The sequence below is a fragment of the Nicotiana sylvestris genome, chromosome 6 (assembly GCF_000393655.2).
Source record: "Nicotiana sylvestris chromosome 6, ASM39365v2, whole genome shotgun sequence".
NCBI lineage: Eukaryota > Viridiplantae > Streptophyta > Magnoliopsida > Solanales > Solanaceae > Nicotiana > Nicotiana sylvestris.
In genome coordinates, this window is record NC_091062.1 from 28,921,565 (window position 1) to 28,927,765 (window position 6,201).

The window sequence follows — 6,201 nt, forward strand, 5'->3', positions numbered from 1 at the left end:
TGCCCAAAATGTCAAATTGATGCTTAATTCTTGCTTAAAAGCATGTGGGTAGTGTTGGAATGCATAATGGGGGCTGAGGTTAGTAGCTTTTATTGTTTAATTACCACAAATAATGCCTAATTAGTGAAAATCCTAGTATAAATCGTACTTCTGTGCCGCTCAGAGATGAATTTTGCGGCCGCACACATTTTTGTGCAGTTCATGCTAGGGTATGCAGCCGCATAACAAATTGTGCGGTCCGTGATACCCTAGATTGAAGGCACTTGTGATTGATAAGAGTGTGTGGCCTCACTCAATTTTGTGCGGTCCACGATTGATTTTTGCGGCCGCACTCAATTTTGTGCGATCCCGTAAAATTGAACTTCAGAGACCCAACAAAATGATTATGCTGCCGCACTCAAAATTGTATGGTCCGTGATGGGTTTTGTGCGGCCACACTCAATTTTGTGCGATCCGATTGGTTAAATTTAGAGAACCCGTAGTTTGAACTTGGGATCTACGCGACCACACACATATTTGTGCAGTCCGCGATGGGTAGTCTGCGGCCGCACTTACTTTTGTGCGGTCCGCACTGCCCTATTCTGAGAAGCAATGTCTTTTTTTTCAACTGTAATTCAGTAACACATGTTGAACCCCAATTCTTACTAACTTTCAGTACTTGTGTGTTACAGACAATGGTGCGTTCACGTGGTTGAGGTGATACTTTCAAAGGGAGGACAGAACCCTCTCAAGGCCGGGGTCGAGGCAAACTTGACCTACCACTATCAATTCAAAATATCATAAACAAGAAAGCCAAATCCAATAGAGCCCCTGATTCCTCAGACACCAGTGAATACCTCGCATCCTGAAAGACTTCTAAGGGAAATTCTGTACAACCACAACCGAGGGCACAATCACAACAATTCCTCGATAGGCTTCGTTTAGTCAATGAACCTACCTCCTTCTCTAGTTCTTCTACTAACTCAGAGGGAGGTAGTCAGGCATCTGAACCATCTTCCCCCCTGCTACTACACCTGCTACAATAGCTACCCCAATCAATTTAGATGATGATGATGAAGTCCTGGATGACAGGAGATGGGGTGATACAATTGTGGGAGGCCTGGCTAGATCAAGGAAGCCAGAGGTGTAGGCTGATAGATTTGTAAGTGAGAAGGTGTATGCCAAGTTTCAGGAATGGTGGACCCAAAGATCGCTCACTCTTGAGCGACAATTCATAACCAAAGACCTAAGCCAGCACAATCCGAATGTCCTAAAGCACTTCACGGAGAGAAAAGGATGGACATGGTTCACTGGCCATCTACAAGATGCCAATGAATACCTCGTCAAGGAATTTTATGCCAATGTTGCCCACATCAAAAATGGCACAAAGGTGATGAAGGTCCGGAAATTGGAAATCCAGTTTGATGGCCAAGCACTAAACAGATATGTAGGGTTTGAAGAGGTTGAGGTTGTGCAATACCTGGAGAAGCTAGCCTTGGGTGAGGCAGTTCGCCCATGACTAGCTTAGATACTTGTTATTCCGGGGACAACTCCTGCATGGCTCACAGCAGGAGTGACAATTGTCATAGCCACTTTTAACTTTGATGCAAAAGGGTGGCAAACATTCGTGTGCTGAGCTTTCTTGACCCATGCCAACATGAGAATGTCCTTCCACTTTCCCGGGTAGTATTGGTAGCTTCCATCATGGAAGGCTATCCTATTAATGTGGGGAACTTGATGTCCTACAACATCTCCAATGCAGTCCAGAAAGAAGAAAGATTGTATCCCTACCCCAACTTCCTCACGGAGTATTTCAAAGATCAAGGGGTAGAGATGAGATATTTTAATGTATAGGTGAAAGCTAAAAAGCCTTTCTCATGGTATCACATCTGGGGAGTGGACAACCCTAAATTCAAGGGTAAAGCCACTACCTCCACTGGTCAGTCTGAAGAGACAGGGGTAATGGCCACTAGGTCAGTTGTCGAGCCCTCCACAGCAGCCGATACTTCTACCGGAGCAACTGCCATACCTCCTCCATCTTCCAGACCATCTATCTCAGTGCCACTATCAGTGCCTTCATCTTCTACCTACCCTTAGACTGCACTAAGGGTTTCCCAGACACTGTCCAGTCTCAACAACTAGATGTAGGCAGCTACCACAAAGCTGACTGCCATATCCAGTGCAGTGGCAGCACAGTCTTTAGCCCCAACAGTGTTTCAGGTACCTCCATCAGTGGAGGACTCATTGAAGATGATTTTGGACAACCAGAAGAAGATTCTGGATGACTAGAAGAAGATCCGGGAGACTCTTGATACACATGGAAAGATAATCAAGGATTTGGGGAAGCAGGTGAAGAAGTTGCGGAAGACTCAAAAGGAGTCGGTTGAGAAGTTGAGCAAAGAGGTCGAGAAGATTGCACATGCAGGGGATTTTTCAATGGACCTACTCATGGAGTCTACTATCCGAGCAACACAAACAGCACCCGAGGTAGCAGTCGGCTAGTCTGAGGAGCCGGCTGCAACATCACACACTGATGAGGAGCTGATTCAGATGCTTAGCAACCCCGTAGTCCCCCAGTCAGAGGATGTGGAGATCCAATTAGAGGATATGAAGGGTTCTGATGTTGAGGACCTGATGCAGACAGAGACCACATAGGGAGTTTTCTCCCTTTTTTTCCTGTTCTTATTTGTTATGAGCATTGAGTACAATGCTATTTTTCATTTGGGGGGTGGTCCATTTTGATTTGATGACATTTAATATGTAATAACCATTACACTAATTTTCTTTATCTTTATTTATCTTTAATTTCACTTTTGGTATGTATATATTTTACCATTTGATATATATATTCATTTCCATTTATGTATATATTCGCTTTACCTCAAGTTTGTATATATTCAATTTAATTTCTGTAGTTTACTTCATTACTTCTTTCATTATTTTCCCTTAGTAGCATAGCTTCTTATTTAATTTAGTAGCTTCTTTTTAATTTGTTAGCTTCTTTTTTTAAGTTTTTTGTTGACAATAAGTCTTTGGTTTTCTTAATGCCATGGTTCTTTCCAAAGGTGGATGTTGTGTGAACCGGGTGGCTCTTCCCAACGATGGATGGCGTGACAAACTTCTTAAGGGATTGAGTCCGTTTTCTTTATGTGTTGGTATATATAGTAGTAATGAATAAAAGCATCTCAAGAAGGCTTCACTTGGTACTAACGCATTTACCTTTGACCTTATGGTTAGAAACAAGTTGATTGAAAAATAATAGCTCTAGTTGTGACCTAAAGACTCTTGTGTTGACTAAAACAATCATCGAGTGGTTTCTTTGAGCCATTTGTGATGTTCAATCTTAGCTAGGGTTGTTGTGGGCCCTCGACTCTATTCTCTTTAACAATCCAACAACTTGAGAGGTAAGGTATTGAATTGCAAGTCCAAGCTCCGTTCCAATAAGTCTAGACCTTGCCCTGAATGTTTTTCTAGGCGAAATTCTAAGTGTAGCTCGACTTGAGAAATGATTGTAGGCTCTCCTTGATCCAATTTGAAACTTGAAAGCTTCCGTAGCCTACCAATGTGATATCTCTAGTCAACCCCTTTGAGCCGAAGCCCCTTTTCTTTCAATACCCACATTACAAGCTTTTATCTATTCTATAATGACCCTCTCTTGGCACCCGATATTTCCTTGGTATTCTTGATATACAATTGGCAAAAGCATAAGCTTGGGGGAGAGACAAGGAATGTGAAAGTGATAAAAGATACAAAGAACAAAAGAAATGAAGAAAAGGGAAGGCAAAGAAACGAAAGAAAGGCTAAAAAGAAATATGTTAAAAAGAAAGTGAATAAGGTAGAAAGTTGAAGGGATTCAAAGAAAGCAATAATGAAAGGCATGGAATGATTAGAAAAGGAGAAAATTAATTGTCATGAAAAAGAAAGAGTGATAGTGTGTCTCTCTAGTTCCCCTAAGGAAGAAGAAAATGACTCAAAGAGTCAAGAAAGTATGAGCCAAAATGAGAAAATGGAGTGTTTAAGGAAAGATGAAACCATCATATGCCGATAAGTCCTACCTTGATCCAAAAGCCTTCATTACATCCCGCAAAAGCTCTATATGATTTCGGGTTGAGTGAGCTTACATTAGTGGTGATTTACATAAGGGGAAAGCTTATGGTACTTAGAGCCGGACTTGTGTCATTCTTTTGAGAGAGATGGACGTACTTCTTCACAATCCTTGTTTTGAGTGTTACATTCTAAAGTGAGATTTGCTTATGGAGAGTAGAGGAGGAGGAGTTTGGTTTTCACAATGACCTACGTAATAGAGAGAGCTTCCTTGGTAAATTAAGTCAACTCTTAATGCTCTAGTGTCACATTAGAACTATGGTACTCAAAAGGTCAAAGCATGGTGTTGTTGATAATTCATTTGTGTTGAGGGTAATTGTTAGTCCCAATTGATGCATGATTGATTCACTTTAGGCCAGCAGAAATATCCTTTTGTTTTAGTGGAGGTGGGAATTACCTTATTTGTTTGAGGACAAACAAAAGTTTAAGTTTGGGGGAGTTGATAAGTAGGGATTTTAACCGATTATTTGCTCTCTTTTACTTGTATTTTAGACCAAAAATGTTTGAAGGTATTCCCGAAAACTAATGAAATATGCTTGCTTGCAAGAATTATTCAAAATGATCCAAAGGAATCAAAACCAACTCACAAAGGAGTCAAAAGTTGAACAAAACAAAGACTGGACAAAGAAGCTTGAAGCGCGGACTACACCAATATTATGCGGCTGCAAAAGCCATGGCGCGACCGCGATCAAAATTATGTGGTCCGCATAAGGGAGATTCAGAGAGTTACAACTTCAGGCTACAAGATAAGCATGGACCGCACCAAAAAGGTGCAGCCACGGAAGTCCCTTGTGCGATGGCAATCAAAATTGTGCGGTCCGCAAGATGAAGAATCAGAGAGTTGATTTCAAGCCAAACTCAAGCAAGTGCAGACCGCATCACTTTTATGCGGCCGCATAATCTGGAGCGCGACCGCACTTGGAATTATGTGGTCTATGAAAGTTCAGCTCAACCCAGATCCAAAAGAGAAAAACGCAGACCGCTTCAGAATTATGCAGCCGCGAAAGCAAGAGTGCGGCCACACTTAGAATTATGCGGCCGTACAACCTCCGTTGAGGAAATATTGTCAGATATTTTTATCTTAGTATAAATAGAACTTTTTGTCATTTTTAGGTTAAGTTATGTTTTGTATGAGCACGTGAGATAGCTATGCATTCTGTTTTCAGAAGTTTTATACTAGATTTATCTCTTAACATTAGATTTTCATTCTATAAATTAATATTATGGATTTTAACTTCATTTCATCTTTAATTTTTGTTATTTTCATGAGTAGCTAAACCCATAGCTAGGGTTGTGACTCCACCCTAATGTGGGTAATTAATGGGTATTTAATTTTAGGGCTTGAATGTGAATGGGTTAGTAATATTTAGCCTAGTTCTTGCTAGAAATATAGAATTAATGGTTGCAAACATTGATTCATGCCTTTATGACTTAGTCTCTACTTGAGAAAAAGGGACTAAGTCTAGGACAACTAGGCTAACAAGGAATTAGAGTGTACTCAAGAAATTGATAGCCCAAATTAAAGAATTAAGCCTAGAGATAGTAATACCCGACTTGAGCTAATATCACTTGATTTGTATGAATACCCATTTGGACTTGAGAAAGCTAAATTGGGCAAAATCACTCAAACTACCGAGAGACATAGAGTGAGTACCCGGGTGTGATAGCTATATTACAATCCCAACTAATCAAGCTTGCCCTAGATTTTTGCTACCCGTTAGATATCCACCTAGGTAGAAGTCACGACCCTAGTCTCTTTAAGCATTTGAAAAACAACTACAAAATTTTTGTCCTTAGTTTCAATCATTGCAATCTTTAGAGTAAAGTTAGAAGTAGAAATCAAACCCAAAACTTGTGGAAGTGTAATTAGACTCAAAACCTGCATCTAGCTTAGATATAAACCTAATTCCAATCATTAACTCCCTATGGATTCGATCCCGACCTAGTTGGGTTAAAACTGCATCGACTACCCTCGCTACTCAATAATAGTGTAGGCTTGGACATGATCAGGCTGCCTGAACTGCTTCACACTAGAATGACTTAGGCAGTTTAGTCATTCTAAGCATGCTTCTCACTTTCTCAACAATGGTGCAGTTCATTCTCTCATCTACACCATTA